Here is a 19,941-nt window from a genome sequence, read left to right on the forward strand (position 1 = left end):
GTATTTCAACCAAAAAAAAAAAGAAATTTTACTATTTATGCTTAAATTTTCAGAGAGTATTTGGCTCCTTCCAACTTTTTTTTTTTAAAGATTTTATTTATTTATTTGAGAGAGAGAGCACAAGAGAGGGTAGGGTCAGAGGGAGAAGCGGACTCCCCGCCAAGCAGGGAGCCCGATGCGGGACTCAATCCCAGGACTCTGGGATCATGACCTGAGCCGAAGGCAGTTGCTTAACCAACTGAGCCACCCAGGCGCCCTCCTTTCAACTTTGATAGGTAATTATTTTGTGCTTTTTCTATGTGATTCCCTGACATTATTATTTCGGAGTAATCAAATGACTTTCCCCTGCTCATATCAAAATGCTGCCTGGACCATGGTCATGTGGCCATTCTAACTACTACTACTACAAAAAAAAAAAAAAAGGCAATTGCTCATATCTTAATAAGAACCTAACATGCGGGGGCGCCTGTGGTTCAGTCGTTAAGTGGCTCAGGTCATGATCCCAGGGTCCTGGGACCGAGCCCTACATCGGGCTCCCTCCTGGGCGGGAAGCCTGCTTCTCCCTCTCCCACTCCCCCTGCTTGTGTTCCCTCTCTCGCTGTGTCTCTCTCTGTCAAATAAATAAATAAAATCTTAAAAAAAAAAAAAAAAAGAACCTAACATGCTAAGAATTTTACCAGTATGTAATGTATGAGAATTTCTATTCTGGCTTGTTGTTCTTAAACTAGAACATGTGATTTAAACTTATCACTGACTTTGGTTCAAATAACAAAACAGCTTAAGCTTTAGATACTCCACAGATTAGCAAGACTATTCTATTAATTAGAATAGTCCAGAACAGTAAAATTACCTTTTAATTTACTGGCCAGCCATAAAAAAGCTATTTTACCTTTTTGAAGTGAGGACTTTTAAGATATCAATCAGTCAATTAAAAAGTTCACCTGTTAGCTAAGGTTGATCAAAGTGATTCTTGAGCCTTATTGTCCTGTTTAGGCCTATACTGACTAGAAACTGGGTATGAAGTGCATTCAACACTTCTTAGGATATTTGTGTTTATACTCATACTTTTTTTTGCCCTGCTTCCAATAATATTCATGTGTTTAAATGTTGGTACAGAACCATTATCCTGTGGTAACATCCAATTGATGTATCAAAAAGAAACTGAGGCTCTCATGGTGAAATTGGCTCCATTTGAAGCAGAATTTTGACCAAACACTGACAGCTTAAAAATTCTGAAGAGGAAAAGATACAAATCTGACTTCAACAGATGGACACTGGTAGCGATAACTTGTCATGTACAGTGTTTAGCTAAACTTCCAATTCTATTCAGAAAACCTCCAAATCACTGAAATTGGCTTCCTTCATGACCCAGTGAAATTGCTCCCAGGGCAGATTGCTTAGCTTGTCCTTTTACAGATTCCAGAATATCAGCTTATGGAATAGAAAGAAGGGAAAGAGAGAGAGATCCATTATTCTCTGATTGTGTTGTCTTTTCTCCCCTCACCTATTTTGTTTTAATATAATTTTTTGGAGAGAGACTTTGTTTAAAGATCAGCAGTTTATGAGAGTGAATTATGTACTGATAATTGTCTTGTTCACTTTGAATGGGAGTGTAATTTGGTACAACAATTTTGGAAAATTATTTGACAATATCCACTTAAAGTGACCGTAAATATAAATATAGAATAGCTATAAATATAGATAGGGAAATAAGCATATATGTATATATCCTGTGACCCAACAATTCCAATTTTAGCTAAATAGCTTGGAACCATACTGCTAACCTGATAAGTCAGTGACACATGTTGAAATGGTAAAATTTTGGATATATCAAGCTAAATAAAATATATTATTAAAATTATTTCACTTAGTGGTGCCTGGGTGGCTCAGGTGGTTAAGCATCTGCCTTTGACTCAGGTCATGATCCCAGGGTCCTGGGAGGGAGCCCTTCGTTGCGGCTCCCTGTTCAGTGGGGAGTCTGCTTCTCCCTCTCCCTCTCTCTCTGCCCCTCCCCCACTCATGCTCTCACGCTCTCTCTCTTTCTCTCTCTCTAATAAATAAAATCTTTTAAAAAATTATTTCACTATTTCTTTTTACTTTTTTAATGTGCCTATTAGAAAATATAAAATTACTTTGTGGCTAGCATTAAATTTCTATTGGAGAACACTGCTTTGGAGAAAGGTATGCATATGTTCACCAAAAAGCATGTCAATAATGTTTATAATTGCTTTATTCCAAATGACTCTAATTTGGAAACAAATCAAATGTGCAACAAGAGCAGACTAAATAAATTGTGATATAATCATATGATGGAATACACACAACAATAAAAACCTATGGAAAAAATATGGATAAATCTATACCATAGTTTAGAGTGAATGAAGTCAGATTATCCCCTGTGTGTGGGCGCGCGCACGCGCGCGCGCACACACACACACACACACACACACAGCCCCAGAGTATTTACTTTCTGATTCCATTTGTGTGAAGGCAAAGAACAAGCAAAACTAAATGGTAATAGAAATTTAAGGAAGGCTAACTCTGTGGAATGTTGCCTGGGAAGAGGCATGAGGAAGCTGGAAGTGTACCTTAGTCTGGGTAGTGGTTACTCAGGTGGGTTTACATTAATAAAGGAACTCTTAACTGCACACTGAGTGTACTTTACATTTCTTGTAACTGAATAGAAATAATTAAAAGACTGCTTAATTAGCTAAGGTTTGCCAAACTGATAATGAAATTTATTCTCCTGGGAAAGCCTAGGCTAGGATGCAAAGTAGGTTCACCTTAGGAAACTAGAGAAAGAAGAACAAATTAAATTGTAGGTAAGCAGAAGAAAAGAAATAATAAACATTAGAGCAGAAGTCAATGAAATTGAAAACGGGAAAATAGTAGAGAAAAACAACAAAGCCAAAAGCTGGCTCTTTGAAAAGATCAATAAAATTAATAAACCTCTAACCAAGCTAACCAATAAAAGAAAGAGAAAAGGCACAAATTCCTAATCTAAGAAATGAAAGAGGCCATCAGTACTGATCCCATGGACATTAAAGGGTAATAAAGAAATATTATGAAAAACTCCATGGCCACAAATGTGATACCTCAGGTGAAATGGACCACTTCCTTGAAAGACATAATCTACCAAACACACACAAGGAGAAATAGATAATCTGAATAGACATATATCTATTAAAGAAATTGAATCAATTAATAACCTCCCAGAACACAAAATATGTTCCAAGTATTTATTATGATATTTTGGGTGTCTTCATACTTTTGGCTTTCTACTTATTTGACAACATTCTGATGACTGTCTCCCTTTTTTGAGTAAACTCATGTGAGATAACTCATTCACAGTCCCTTACTTACTACTACTATTTAAATATAATTTTATATTAATCTCTGTATATACATCATATTCTGAGATTGACACACTTCCATGGAAAGTTTAGCCCCTGAACCACTCTGGAAGACAACTTAGTCCTTAAATAAAGACAGTTCCAGTCTTTATTGGTATGGTTAACAAATCCATTGTAATTCTGTGTTTAAACCTCTGCTTCCGCATTCTGCTCCTCCTACCTCAACCCCTGCCTCTGAGGGGTCTTAGAGACCCATTTTGCTTTTACTTTGCTCCAGGATACTCTTTTGCTCACAGAAGGGACTTGGGGAATGAAGAGGAAATAGTATGTAGAGTCAAAACCCCTGAGGTGCTAGAGCTTCCCTGGGCTCAGCCATTTGGCTCCTGTTAAAGGTTGTTTCTCCATCACCATTCAAGTCCTACCACAAAGCTTCATCCTCCTCTGTCCTCTAAGGACATTAGTTCTGTGACTTCCATTCTTACACTGCAATCTTATCTGTGCAATAGAGAGATTAGCTTTGCAAAATGCAGTAAACACCCTTCTTGGGAATCAAATCCAGTGTTCTGGCCATGGGACAAAAATTCTACCACTGACCCACAATGGCTGACATGACTGTCTTATTCTTAAGTCACCTAATTAACATAGATTGCCTAGTTTTATGTGGTCTCCCACCAACCAGAGCCTGGATTTGCACTCTCTTTTCCCAGGGGCCTTCAAAAACAAGAAAACTGCAATGACCACCACCTCACACTTGGGCCAACACAGTGCTGCATCGATATAAATCAGTTAGTTCGGAGGAAGGTGTGAAGCCACCACCTGGGTAGAACCTGTGACTAGCCAAGGGACCGAGACCCCACCTGTGAGAGAGCAGGACTGGCTGGGGCTCCCAGTCCCTTGGGGAAGGTGTGTGGATCTAATGAAGCAGAGGCAGCAGGAGAGATGGCCCCTGGGGCTGAACTGACATTCTGTTGTATCAAGGCAAGGAGAGAAGGCCATTCAGAATTGTTCTGGAGTGTGAGATCTTATTAAATCTGTTTATTGCTACAGGGAAATAAAGCAAATGATTTTATGGTAATATGGTTATTCTGTAACCTGTGCTGTCCTGCACTGTAGCCACTAGCCCCATGTGGCTATTTAAATTTAAATTAATTATTATGAACTAAATAAAATTCAGTTTCTCAGCACTAGCCACATTTCAAATGTTCAATTGCCACATGTTTCTAGTGGCCACTATTTTGGAAACTGCAGACCTAGCTCATGAGTTTAGTCAGTTGCACATAAGATTTTTATTTCAAAGTCCTGACTTCTCACTCACCATTAAACTCATTTTAGTTGATTTAGTTCATCCCTAGTATCAGCAGCTTTGGGGTCTATACTGATCACTAAGTGGTCCCTGAGCTATAATGGAGAGGGGGACTTTTCTGTTTTCCCCGGGCTGGTAAAGGGGAACCATTCCATGCCCTGGCTACTGCAGGGCAGTGGTAAACCAGGCATGACCAGGGTCTTGCATTGATCAGTCCAGCCCCAGCGTTGCTCTAGGTTACTCTAAAAGCTGCCCCTGCCCACAAAGGAATGCTTGTGGAAGCTCATGAGCTCTGCTTCAATGCTAACCCCTCTGCCTCCCCAGCAAAGACCCCTGAAGGGTCCTGACCAGAGACTGATGGAAAATATTCTCTCATCTTCCTCTCCAGCTGTGAAAGCCCATTTCAGTGTTGTCATGCACTGTAATCCAACATCTATCTTAAGTCTCACAGAACATGAATTTGGGGACTTTGGCTTGATCTTGCCTCTTCCACTAGCTCTGGCCTGTCAGTCAAATTTTGAGTTTTTTACATTTCAGCTTCCTCCTCTAATAATAATAGAGAGAGTATTTACTTTGAATTGCTGCAATGAGAATTAAATTACCTATTATACTTTATGCCAATTTACATTTACAATTTAACTTCTTTTTAAAATATTTTAATGTTATTTTACTATAACAGACTTACCTCAAATACTTTAAGAAAAGTCCAAGTATGTACCAGTAATCTGTTTTTGTTGTTTTTAAGAAATCAAAAGAGGAAAATTTAATTTACCTAGAATTTGTAGATTTCCTCTTTCAGTGATGAGGCGTATCTGTAGCAAACCAGCGCATACACTGCAAAAAAGTAGATAAAATCTGGTTTAAAGGAATTGTTTGAAGTCTGTGGAAGGCCACCTGTCAGCTAGGACACAGAGCCAGCAAGAGAGAGAGGTGCTCATTGGAATGAAACTAATTCTCTGCCTTTTCCCCTCAAGGCATTGGCCGGGGCAGGAATCAGAGACTGAGAAGCTGGGGAGAAAGCAGCTACTAAGAATCAGAAAAAAATAGCAGCACTTTAAATAATCCGTGGGGGGAAGCATAGAGAGGGCACTGGGAAGACTTGTAGGGCTGTCCAGGTATTTGGACTTGAGGAGTCAAGATCCTGGAGCGCCCTGGGATGTCAGCTGGATGCTTGGTAAAGGTTTTGCCCTTGTTAACCTTAAAAATAAAACTGCCAGTTATTTTACCAACAAAAGATGGGTTTATTGGAGAATAGAAGAAAGTTGCAATCCACAAGCAAGCAATAGCAAAACCACTGGCAAGTCCCCCCAACAAAGAAGCAGAACCGTCTTTCATAAGTAAAAGAGGAAGTTGGGTAGATGTTCTAAACAAAAAGGTCTATTGCAGTAAACTGGGATTTCGAAGTATAGTGGCTTTTCATTGGCTGAGTTGTGACTGTTTCGCTTTGGCTGTACTTCTGCTGGGGGAGGAGGAAAGTCTATCTTTCTACTCTTCCTCCTGCTGGGAGAGTAAAGTAATAGCCACTTGCGAGGTCTTTCTCTTCCTCTTGGGTCGGCAATTTAGTAGGGTGTGATATCTACCCCTAACGAATCTCTCCACTCCAGGAGGCTGAATCTGGACGTTTCCCATTTCTAATTTTCACACCCTCAAGGCATTTGCAAATTTAGCTACCTGCAGGGAAGAAGCTATGAAGGCAAGCTGAGTAGGGCTGAAAGAAGAGCAGTTTCAGTGGTACCATGGTGCAGAGGAAATAGATATAAATAGAAGTTCAGGACCCTCCAAAGAGAATGTACCTCTCAGACAGCAGCCCTAAAGATCTACTGCCTCAGAATGCAGGCAAAACCAGAGACTGAGACTTCCAATCAGTGCAAACAAACTGAAACAGCTTAATCATGAGATGCATTGAGATGATTTGCCTCTCTGTCTCTCCCAAAAGATAACATTATCCAAAGCCTCCATAGTTTTTCACACATTAGGCCCATCATTCAATCACATTTTCCAGGGATACAAAGAAATAAGAGCGGGGGCGGGGGGGGGGGGGGGGGAAGCAAACAATAGAAACTGACTCACAACATGATTGAGCTATTGGACTTCTCAGATAGGAACACTAAAATATATACGTTTTAGGGTTTCAAGGACATAGATGACAAGACGGAAATTTACACTGGAGCTTAGGAATCTATTGAAAACTCAAATGGAAATCCTAGAACAGAAATATGTCATAACGAATTTTAAAAAGCAACATATGGTTTTAACAGCAGTTTGGACCCAGTTGAAGAGGAATTAGTAATTGAAAAATAATAAGTATAAAATATCTAGTTGAAGTATGTATAAGAGCTGAAAGGAAGGGAACTTCAGAGAGAAGAGTTTTAAAAAAGTACATGTCATGTTTTTAAAGAGCGAATGTACCTGTATTTCCATTAGGAGATGGGAATTGGATTAAAATCAATTTTGTAAAATGTGATGGTCAATTAAAAAATAACTGATGAGCTATCAAGCCAAATGTACAAGAAATTCTATCAATTTCAAACAAGATTAAAAACAAAAGAACTTGTTTTGTTCTCTTTAATCAAAAGCAAACAGAAAAGTCATAGGAACATCTGGAAGAAAACAACTTACGTTATATTCATTATTAAAGGGCTAAAATACTATAATTTTCAATCTACATTTAATCCCTAACAAAATATCTTTTAAAGTAAAGGTGAAATAAAGCCCTTTCCAGATAAGCCGAATACCTTCAGAAAAGGAAATACAAAAGAGTTCCTCAGGCGGAAGTGATCCGAAGGGAAATACGGAAATGAAAGAAGGAATGAAGAGCAATGGATATGTTAAGTATGTGAGCAAGTCAAATAAATATTATTGTCCCAAGCAATAATAATAATGTCTGTGTAATTTAAATATATTTTGAAATAAAATTAATGACAAAAACTCTAAAGTCAGGAGAGTAAATGGAATTAGTATCAGTAAAGTCCTAGTGCTGCCAAATGAATTGGGGAGACCCTGGGACCCTGGGGCCTTGATCCAGCTCAACCCAAATGTGTCGCTGAAGGTTCTTGGTCTTGTCTCAAGAAAGAATTCAAGGACTGACATGCAACACAGCAGATGAGTAACACAAGCAGGAAAGTTTATTAAAGTGAAAAATACACTCTCAAGATAGGAGAGCAGGTGAGCTAGAGAGAGAGAAAGAGGGAGAGGGAAGGCGAGAGAGGGAGAGGGCTCCAGCTCTGCACCCTGGGGATTTGGTTTCAATCTTTTATTGACAGTTGTTAAGTAGGGGATGGAATATTCATTACTTGGGGCGGGGATTGCTTCGAAATCGGGTTTCTCATCTTTTCATCCTTATTTGGTCAGGGGTTTCCTGTCCTGGCACCCACCCTCTTGGGCCTGTCTGGTTTGATCTTGCTTCAGTGGAGTGCTGCCAGGACAGGCCTCTGACCTGACTTACTCCTTGCTGGCCTCCAGGTATCCTGTGAGAACATAACTGCCTACTCCAACACTAACATAGTCTAGAAAATATGAAAGTTCTAATTTATATTAGAGTCTTTTGTTTAGATTTTACAGAAGACATAAAAGTAAAAAAAAAATAGGTATCAGGAGGAAACTAAAAGCTGAACAATTATTTTTGTATAATTTCAACAATTTAAAAATATAATCAATCTTGTTTTTATGCTCACAATATGTTACTGTGCTATGATTTACACATAATGCACCTATATAAAGTGTACAATTTGATAAATCTCGACAAATGTATACACCCTTATAACCATCAGCCGGACCAAGCTTTATAGAACATCAACTCAGGAAGTTTCCCTCATGTAAGTTTCCAGCCATAATACTTCAAAGAAGCTACCACTCTTCTGATTTCTAGACTATAACTTACTTTTGCCTCTTCCACCTGTTCTGGGACTTTATGTAACCGGAATCATACATGAGTAACACACAGGAACATTAAAATAACTATGTTTCAGGGGCATCTGGGTGGTCCAGTCAGTTAAGATCTGACTCTTGATTTCTGCTCAGGTCATGATCTTAGGGTCATGATGTAGGGTTGTGAGATCGAGCCCCGCATCAGGCTCTGGGCTGGGCATAGACCCTGTTCTCTCTCTCCCATCCCTCTGCCCCTCCCCTTCTCTCTCTCTCTCTCTCAAATGAATGAATAAATCTTTTTTTTAAAGCTGTTTTAGATATTCAAAAACGTCCTTTTGCAGAGGCATCCGTTGCTGAACATACTGTTTTGGAGGGATTTATCCATGTTATTGTGAGCATATGTCATTTGGTCATGTGTATTGCTGAATATACAGAATATAAAAATGTATCAGTTCCCCTGTTGATAGACATTTGGGTTGTTTCTAGTTTTTGCCTAGTATGAATAACACTGCTGTAATCATTTTGTAGAAATCTTTTTGGCTATATCCATTCATTTCTCTTGGGAAATAAATAGGAGTACTATTGCTGGGTCATAGGACAGGTGTATGTTTAACTTTAGGAAGAACTCCCAAAAATCTTCCCAAAGTGGTTGTGCTAGCTTACAGTCCTACTAACACTACACAGCAATATCATTACACAGTCTATAAGGAGTTAGGAGAAGGATTAGGCAGCAATAACAACTTTCAAAATTAGTTTTTCCAAACTACCTTTCTTCATCTTCTTCCAAATCCTTTGAAAGATGTGTGGAGATGGCCATGGTCACACCAACAGGTTCTACTACTGGCCTAAGCAAGCCTGACAGCAGAGCCATAGAGACAGTAAACCAGGGCATCCCACCCAAGTCTTAGGCTCTTAAACCCTAGATGCGAATCTGTCAGTAGTAGTAGGGAGCCAGCTAGCACCAGCTCTCAAAGTTGGCTGTTAAATCCACAGGAATCTGCCATTATTAAAAGTTAAAGTATATCAACTTAACAAATAAATTATATCAGGGCCCCCGGGTGGCTCAGTTGGTTAAGCGACTGCCTTCAGCTCAGGTCATGATCCTGGAGTCCTGGGATCGAGTCCCACATCGGGATCCCTGCTCGGCGGGGAGTCAGCTTCTCCCTCTGACCCTCCCCCTCTCATGTGCTCTCTCTCTCATTCTCTCTCTCTCAAATAAATAAAATCTTAAAATAAATAAATAAATATCAAAAACAAAATAAAAAATACCCAAAACACATCACTTCCTAATTATGTTACGTTTTACTATTATCTATGCTCTCGAGGTTATTTATGTGTATTGTATTTTTTTTTAATTGTGGTTAAACATGCCACAGTTGCTTAGTTTCAGGAAATAATGTTGTCATGAACATGGGTGTACAAATATCTCTGAGTCCCTCCTTTCAATTCTTTTGGGTATATACCCAAAAGTAGAATTGCTGGATTGTATGATAATTCTGTTTTTAATTTTTTGAGGAACTGTTACTACAGTTTTCCATAGGGGCCACACCATTTTACATTCCCAACAGTGCACAAGTGTTCCAATTTCTCCACATCCTTGACAACACTTGTTATTTTGTTATTTTGGTTTTTTAAATAGGAACCATCCTAATGGATATAAGCTGGTACTTATATTTATATAGTAAAAATACTACATCATATCCCAACATATTCAGTAATGTCTCATTGGTAGCTTAAAATTGGCCATGGTGACAGTATTTACCCCACAGAGATAGGCAAATGCTACAAATCAGAGTTTTATCCCCTAGAGTACTTGTTGTTAAACACTTACCAACACACCAGTGAAATGGAGGCCCAGGAGGTGGGAAGCAATGTTTGTGTTTGTGTTGTGTTTGTGTTATGTTTGTGATTCTCTTCACGGTCTCAGCTGCTGTGACCAAACTATTGCTTGTACTTGCCATCCATCCCCTCCATTCCATCATCTAGATTTTACTGGACTCTGTCATAGGCCATTTTCAATGGCTTTTTGGCAGCCCAGGTAACTGTTGAGACCTGAGTGAAAGAATAAATAAATCAGTTAGATTTATAAATCAGTACCACATTGAGTATCCATATTCAAAGAGATAAATCATTTTAAGGACTTTGACAAAGTGGAAAGTAACTTGTAGAGCCAGAATGAAATGCAAAACAGACATTAGCAGAATATAATGTTGACTGAGATGTTTTTTTTTTTTAAGCAGTGCAAAAACAATAATCTACAAGTTGGGTGAAATAGAGAGTTTGAAAGGTTAAGATGACTTCTTATTAAATGAACCCCCTACAAGTTTTCCTAATGCAAGGGAAAGAAATTCAGCATTGCATTGAGATATATTAATTACTATGGAGTGAAAAAGCAAGACATCATTATGTTAAATTTATTAGTCATTATACTCTAGTTTTTGGTCACTATGCTCTTGAAAGGGTCTAGGGGGTAAAATCCGGACAGTTCCCAAAGAGGAACAGTAAGAATCACTAGAGGCTTTGAGGTGCCTGGGTGGCTCAGTCGGTTAAGTGTGCAACTCTTGATTTCGACTCAGGTCATGATTTCAGCGTCGTGAGATTACGCCCTGCATCAGGCTTTGTGCTGGGTGTGGAGCCTACTTAAGATTCTCTCTCTCCCTCTGCCCCCCTTCCCCTAAAAAAAAAATAGAATCACTAGAGGCTTTAAAAAAATTGATGAAGGAAAAGCCAGAAGAATTGTTTTTATTGCAACTATCTTCAAGAAAATAAAGATGTTGAGAAAATATTGTTTTGATTTTTTCTGTACAAAAACAAGATTGAGACTCTTGATCTTGGGGTGGTGAGTTTGAGCCCCACATTGGGTGTAGAGATTACTTTAAAAATTTTGATTGGTAGTATCAATAAAAGAGTACCCAGATATTAAAACTGGCTGGTAAGAGGGGTGCCTGGGTAGCTCAGGGTTAAAGCATCTACCTTCGGCTCAGGTCATGACCCCGGGGTCCAGGGATTGAGCCATTAATCAGGATCCCTGCTCAGCGGGAAGCCTGCTTCACCCTCTGCCTCTCCCCCTGCTCATGCTCCATCTCTTGCTCTGTTGCTCTCTTTCTCTCTCTCAGATAAATAAAAGCTTTAAAAAAAAACCTGACTGGTAAGAGAGGGGGTCTCCATTGATAGAGATTTAGGAAGAAACAGGCAGCCTTGTGTTGCATATGGCAGGCCCTCAGAAGGCAGAGCTTTCTCAGGTTCTGTAGCAACCAACATTCTAATTCTGTGATTACAACTTGAGACATGGAACCCTGATTGCTTCCCATGGCACTATTGTTGATGTCCCAATGACTTCGGATTTGAGCTCTGGTATCTCAAACTTTGCTTCTGCCTTCATGACTCTCAAAACCTGTGGGTGATAAAAAGGCTTTCTGATTTCTGACGGAACACGCCCAGGAAACTTCATCTGAACTGTAAGAATAAAAATACTCAACTCTTGGGGCATCTGAGTGGTTCAGTCAGTTAAGTGGATGACTCGATTTTGGCTCAGGTCATGACCTCAGGGTCATGGGATTGAGGCCCATGTTGGGCTCTGTGCTCTGCACGGAGCCTGCTTGAGATTCTCTTTCTCCCTCTCCCTCTACCCCTCCCCTGACTCATGTGCGTCTGCGCGCATGCACGCATGCTGTCTGAATAAATAAATAAAATCTTAAAAAAATACTCTTACTGCAGTTTAAAGCCCATTTGACTTCATTTGTTTATTTCTTTTTTTGAGATTTTATTTGTTTGAGGGAGGGGGAGGGGAGCACAGAGGGAGAGTGAGAGGGAGAAGAAGACTCCCCGCTGAGCGGAGAGCCTGATGTGGGACTCCATCCCAGGGCCCTGAGAACATGATCTGAGCCGAAGGCACACTTAACCGACTGAGCCACCCAGGTGCCCCTCATTTGTTTATTTCATTGTTTACTTGTTTGTTTGTTTTAACCTAAAAGACCTCTAGACCCTCCTCTTCTGCCTCATAACACCATCTCCCTCTACTTGCTGTATCCTTCCTCCAACCCAATGGGTCAAAACGGCCCTCGTGGCTCTTCAAGGGGGCACATTGTAGGTTTCATTCTTTACCTCTTGGTAGGTTCCCCCCCTTCCTTTATACTCCCATGGGATCCTATTTAGTAATCCACTCTATAAACCATAATTTTGTTTTGATTCCTCTAGGTAGCTTTGGAGGAAGCCTGGACATTTTGGAGACACAGACATATTTCTCTTCAATCTTTCCTTTTAAAGGAAGCAGGAAGAGGATTCTTCATGAAAAAATGCTCCAACTAAAAGCTGGAATGCAGCAGCCCCTAGAGAGGGGACCTGCTGAGAGGAGAGTGGATGGGCAGCAGACTCAGCCCGAGGAGGCAGGGTCGTCCTCTGTGTCCCACAGCAGGTAAGAGATTCCACTGTCAGAATTAAATCAGGGCTCTCACAGCAGCTTTCGGGGTCTGCATCCAGGCTCTGTAGTTTAATTATAGGGCTTTCTCATAAGACATTCCTGGAAATTCTTTAGAGAAAAACCTAGAGTGTTTTTATTATCAGTTACTTTTATATTCAGAGAAATTTGGTTTTATTCTAAATAACAATGCATATATTCATCAAATATATCATCTTCGTGGTGTTTGGGATTTCATAGAACTCTTCCAGTCACATTAGTAATGTCTCTTTTCTGCATCGATGAGAGCACCTAAGAATCTCCTGTTACTTCAGGAGATTTCAGGACAATCAGATTGTCCCTGGTTTCTGGAATGGCAATTTTGATAAGCTCAGTTCTTAAAATAAGCTTACAAAATTGCCAAATAACAGCCTATTGGCTACATTTATCAGTGTTTTTAATGGCTGTTTGCTTACAACTTTTTGAAGGCATTGATATGGAGTTAATCCATTATACATTTACCTGTGAACACCAGTTACTGACATACCACATCATAACTAACTTGCTTAGAAGTTGGGGCACACCTCTGAAGGTGATAAAATTCTGCTTCATGCTCCACTGGGTCACTGTCAATATGTACCACTTAAATTTCACTGACCCAGAGCAGAATGTTAGAGCTAAAATAATCTTAGAATCAGTTCGTTTTGTCTCCTCATTTCTGACCAGAGAACATTCAGGCCCAAAGATACAGTTGCTTGATCAAAGTTGCAGCCTTTGGCAGAAGTAATATTAGAATCTTGGATTCTTAATTCACAAAGCCTACACCCGCTTTGTCAAATACATTTTAAAAATTTTATATTCATATGAATATTCTTTAAAAAAAAAAAAGACTTCGTTTTTAGAGCAGTTTTAAATTCAGAACAAAATTGAATGGAAGCTACAAAGTTTCCCTGTATCCCCTGTCCCTGCCCCATCCCTGCCCATGCATAGCCTCTGCCCTCGATATCAACATGCTGTCCCAGAGTGGTATATTTGTTACAATCAATGAACGTACATTGACACATCATTATCACTCAAAGTCCATAGTTTACATTAGGATTCATTCTTGGTGTACATTCTTTTATACTTTTGACAAAAGTATAATGATATGTATCCACCATTATAGTAATATATAGAATGACTCTTCATTGCCCTAAAAAGTACTCTGTGCTCTGCTTACTCATTCCTCCTTCCCTTTTAATCCCTGGCAACCACTGATCTTTTTACTGTCTGCACAGTTTTGTCTTTTCCAGAATGTCATATAGTTGCAATCGTACACTAGGTAGCTTTTTCAGATGGTTTCTTTCATTTAGTAATAAACATTTAAGTTTCCTTCATGTCTTCTCATTCTTGATTGCCCCTTTCTCTTTAGTGTTAAATAATATTACATTTTCTGATGTACCAGTTTATAAATTCACCTACTGGTGAATACATCTTGGTTGCTGCCAAAATTTTGGCAATTATGAATAAAGCTGCTATAAGCATTGTGTGCCGATTTTTATGTAGACGTAAATTTTCAGCTCATTTGAGTAAATAGTGAGAAGCACAATTGCTGGATCATATGGTAACAGCATGTTTAGTTTTGTAAGAAACTGCAAAACTGTCTTCCCAAGTGGCTGTAGCATTCTGCATTCCCACCAGCAATGATGAGGGAAGCTGTTGCTCCACATCCTCACTAGTATACGGTGTTATCAATGTTCCAGATTTTTACCATTCTAATATGTAGTGGTATCTCATTGTTTTACTTTACAATTCCATAATGACCTGTGATGTTGAGCATCTTTTCATATGCTTATTTACCATTTGTGTATCTTCTTTGATGTCTGCTCAGGTCTTTTTCCCATTATTTGATTGGATTGTTCATTTTCTTTATTTAAAAGATTTTATTTATTTATTTGAGAGAGAGAGAGAACATGAGTGGGGGGGAGGGGCAGAGGGAGAAGGAGAAGGAGGCTCCCCGGCTGCCCGTTGAGCAAGGAGCCCAATGCAGGGCTCAATCCCAGGACTCTGAGGTCATGACCTGAGCCAAATGCAGATGCTTAACTGACTGAGCCACCCAGGTGCCCCATTCATTTTCTTTTTGTTGAGTTTGGGGAGTTCTTTGTATATTTTTGCTAATAGTCTTTTATCAGATATGTCTTTTGTAAATATTTTCTCCATGTTTGTGATTCTTATTCTCTTGACCATGCCTTTTGCAGAGCCAGAGTTTTTAATTATAATCAAGTCCAGATTATTGTTTCTTCTGTGGATTGTGCTTTTGGTATTTGTATCTAAAAAGTCCTCACCAAACTCAAGATCATTTAAACTTTGTGCTTTTTTATCTTCTAGGAGGTTTATATTATGTGTTTAACATTTAGGTCTGTGATGTATTTTGAGCTAATTTTTGTGTTGCCTTTGCTCCTTTTTCAAAGATCAACTATATTTTTGTGGGTCTGTTTCTGGGCTGTCTATTCTGTTCCATTGGTTTGTTCATTCTTTTACCAATATCACACTTTCTTGATTACTAATAACTTTATAGTAAGTCTTGAAGTCAGTAGTGTCAGTCCTCTGAATTTGTTCTTCTCTTTGGCTATTCTGGTTCTTTTGCCTCTCCATAAACCTTAGAATCGGTTTGTCAATATCCACAAAATAACTTGCTGGGATTTTGATTTGGGATTGCTTTGAAACTTTGGATGAAGTTGGGAAGAACTGACATCTGACAATATTGAATCTTCCTACCTGTGAACATGGAATATCTCTCCACTTACTTAGTTCTTTTTAATTTTCTTTCATCGGAGTTTTGTCATTTTCCTTATATAGATCTTGTACATATTTTACTAGATTTTTAAATAAGTATGCCATTTGGGAGATGCTAATGTAAATGGTATTGTTTCCAATTTCAAATTCCACTTGATCATTGCTGGTAGATAGGAAAGCAACTGATTTTTGTATATTAACCTTGTATTCTGCAACCTGACTTTTTAATCACTTTATAGTTCCAAGAGTTGTCAATCCTTTCAGATTTTCTGCGTAAACAATTGTGTCATTTGCAAACAAAGACAGTTTTATTTCTTCCTTTCCAATCTATAAACCTTTTATTTCCTTTTTTTTTTTTTTTGTCTTATTGCATAATCTAGGACTTCCAATGTAATGTTTAAAAGGAGTAGTGAGAGGGGACACTCACCTTGTTTCTGATCTGAGTGTAAAACTTCTAGTTTCTTACCACTAAGTATGATGCTAGCTGTATGTTTTTTGTAAATATTTTTTTATCAAGTTGAGGAAATTTCCCCCTGTATTCCTAGTTTGCCAAAAGGTTTTCTATTTTTTTTTTTAATCATGAATGGGTGTTGGATTTTGTCAAATGCTTTTTCTGCATCTCTTAATATGACCATGTGATTTTTCTTCATTAGCCTGTTGATGTGATGAATTACATCGGTTGATTTTCAAATATTGAAATCAGCTCTACATTATCTGGAATAAATCTCACTTGGTGTGTTGTATAATTCATCTTACACATTGTTGGATTCAATTTACTAATGTTTTGCTGAAGATTTTTGTATCTGTGTTCATGAGATTATATTGTTCTATAAGAGTTTTTTTTTTCTTCATCTGGTTTTGATATTAGGGCAATGTTAACCTCATAGAATGAGTTGGAAAGTATCCCCTCTGCTTCCATCTTCTGTAGAAAGACTGTAGAGAATTGGTATAATTTTTTTCTTAAACGTTTGGTAGAATTTACTGTGAGCTCATCTGGACTTGGTGCTTTCTGTTTTGGAAGGTTATTAATTATTTTTTTTAATTTTTATTTATTTTTTAAAGTAAGCTCCATACCCAGCATGGAGTCCAACGCGGGGCTTGAACTCACGACCCTCAGATCAAGACCTGAGCTAAGATCAAGAGTCCGATGTTTAACCGACTGAGCCACCCAGGCATCCTGGGAAGGTTAATAATTATTGATTCAGTGTCTCTAATAGACATAGGTCTATTCAGATTGTTTATTTCTTCCTGTATGCACTTTGGCAGATTGTGTTTTTCAAGGAACTGGACCATTTCCTCTAGGTTATCAAATTTGTGGGCATAGAGTTGTTCATAATATTTCTTTATTATCCTTTTAGTATCCATCAGCTCTATAGTGATCCTCTCTTTTATTTCTGGTATTAGTAATTTGTGTATTCTCTCTTTTTTTCTTAGTCTGGCTAGAGGCTTATTGATTTTATTGACCTTTTCAAATAACCATATTTTTTAAATAAAATTACCTTAAAAAAATTTTTTTTTTAGAGAGAGGATGCATGAGCAGGGGGTGGGGGTCGAGGCAGAAGGAGAGGGAGAGAGAGAGAATCCTAAGCAGGTTCCGTGCTCAGAGTGGAGCCCAATGCAGGGCTCAATCTCATGACCCTGAGATCATGACCTGAACCAAAATCAAAAGTCAGATGTTTAACTGACTGAGCCACCCAGGTGCCCCTACCTAAATACATTTTAACTGTCATTGTGATAAATATTATTTATTATTGGGAAACTGGCTGAGAATAAATAATAGACCTATTAGAATCCAGAATAATAAATGTATTCCAGAAAAAGGCCTTGTCTTAAAAATAGAATAGCCTTGTTTATCTCAGAGACCCCTGAAACTCAGAGCAAGAGGATACTGATGGTACTGATAAAGAACACTAGAGTGAGAGTTTGGAGCCAAAAATTTTTTTATCACTAAACTATTTTTTTTATTATGTTATGTTAATCCCCATACATTACATCATTAGTTTTTGATGTAGTGTTCCATGATTCATTGTTTGCTTATAACACCCAGTGCTCCATGCAGAACGTGCCCTCTTTAATACCCATCACCAGGCTAACCCATCCTCCCACCCCCTCCCCTCTAGAACCCTCGGTTTGTTTTTCAGAGCCCATAGTCTCTCATGGTTCGTCTCCCCCTCTGATTTCCCCCCCTTCATTCTTCCCCTCCTGCTATCTTCTTCTTCTTTTTTTTTTTAAACATATAATGTATTATTTGCTTCAGAGGTACAGATCTGAGACTCAACAGTCTTGCACAATTCACTGCGCTTACCAGAGCACATACCCTCCCCAGTGTCTATCACCCAGTCACCCCATCCTTCCCACCCCACCCCACCACTCAAGCAACCCTCAGTTTGTTTCCTGAGATTAAGAATTCCTCATATCGGGTGGGAGGATGGGTTAGCCTGGTGGTGGGTATTGAGGAGGGCACATTCTGCATGGAGCACTGGGTGTTATGCACAAACAATGAATCATGGAACACTACATCTAAAACTAATGATGTAATGTATGGGGATTAACATAAGAATAATAAATAAATAAATAAATAAATAAATAAATAAATAAATAAATAAAATAAAGAATTCCTCATATCAGTGAGGTCATATGATACATGTCTTTCTCTGATTGACTTATTTCGCTCAGCATAATACCCTCCAGTTCTATCCATATTGTTGCAAATGGCAAGATTTCATTCTTTTTGATGGCTGCATAATATTCCATTGTATATATATACATATATATATATACTACATCTTCTTTATCTATTCATCTGTCGATGGACATCTTGGGAGCCAAAATTTTTAATAATGGTTTTTCCACCAAATAATGATGGGAGCTCAGGTATATTTCTCCCCACTCCAGCTTTATTGAGATATTATTCACATATATCAGATATATTTCTTACTCTTTGTGGGTCTCAGTGTCTTCATCTGTAAAATAAGATGAGGCCTCTTCCTGCACTAGTATTTTCTACATCTTGATGGACTGGGACGTTAAAAGGTCGGTTAACTTAGTAATTGCAGCCAGGACCAAGCCGTGGCCCCTGATGCACAGCTATGTCCGTGTGTGCATGCGTGCATGTATGTATACTTTGCAAGAAACACTGTGCCAACATTATATCCTGAGATCTCAGAGCTGAAAGAGCAGATGGGAGGAGCATCTTCTTGGTTGGAAAAAGAGAGTTCTTACTCTTAGGGGAGAGATGATGGGAGGTAACCAAAGTTGTTGTGAAAGAAGTTACAGGGAATTAAGTGTCAAAAATCTAGAAATAGCAAGATTGAAACCACTAGATCACTAAAATATTAGTCAGAGTTTTTTGTGCACATAAAAATAGTTTACACCTGGGAGCTCTCAAATTGACAGTGGAATGAGGCTCAGAGGTATATTGTTATAAGACAGCTTATATAGTGAGAATGCAGAGGTTGTTTGTTATTTTCAATGATTATATCATTAGAGTTTTCCTAATGATTGAGGGTTGGTTAAAAGTTACCACCTCATGCCAGTGTGGGGGGACAGCTTGAATTCTTCATCCATGATTTTCAGAGACATATGCAAGAAGTGACCCAAGGTAATATTTATTTTTTTGCAGAATAAGCCAAGTTAAGTTTGGATTCAGTAATTTTCCTAATAGCATAATCAAAGTATCATTGTCGTTATCTATTTTAAAATCTGTGTTGTTATATATAGAAGCCCAATCTCCATCATTTGAATCAAACCAAAGTGTGTGATTATGAAGCAAGTCTAGAACCTGCCTTAAATTAGGTCCAGTACCATTTCTGTACAAGGTTTTCTATGTATAGGGACAGATTCCCAGAAATGAAGTTTGCAGTGGTTATGGGCTATCCTATGGCTTTCAAGCTTCCTCCCAGTACCAGATTAGTTGGCCATAAGTATTAAATGGCCAAGAGATGGTTACCAAACCTTTTTGTAAAGCCATTTTCCTGTCATCCAAGCATGTATAGGAGCTGGTTCTAATATTAACTGGAGTCTTCCTGAGCATTTAAGTGGGTACATAACCAACAATCATTTTGCTTAGTAAAGGAGGGTGTGCATTGAATGGTAGGCCTTAGTGGGTAGAGAAAATCCCTAACAGAAAAAGGAACATGACTGTGAATGTTTTGTGTTAGTTTGTAAAGCAGTAATATCACATTAATTGTTATAAAAATGAGTCCTGGAAAAAGATAAGGGATCTAGCAGAATCTTTTTCTGTGGTC

Source organism: Mirounga leonina, unplaced genomic scaffold, assembly GCF_011800145.1.
Source record: "Mirounga leonina isolate KUSES-001 unplaced genomic scaffold, KU_Mleo_1.0 Mir_109779, whole genome shotgun sequence".
In the NCBI taxonomy this organism is placed as follows: Eukaryota; Metazoa; Chordata; class Mammalia; order Carnivora; family Phocidae; genus Mirounga; species Mirounga leonina.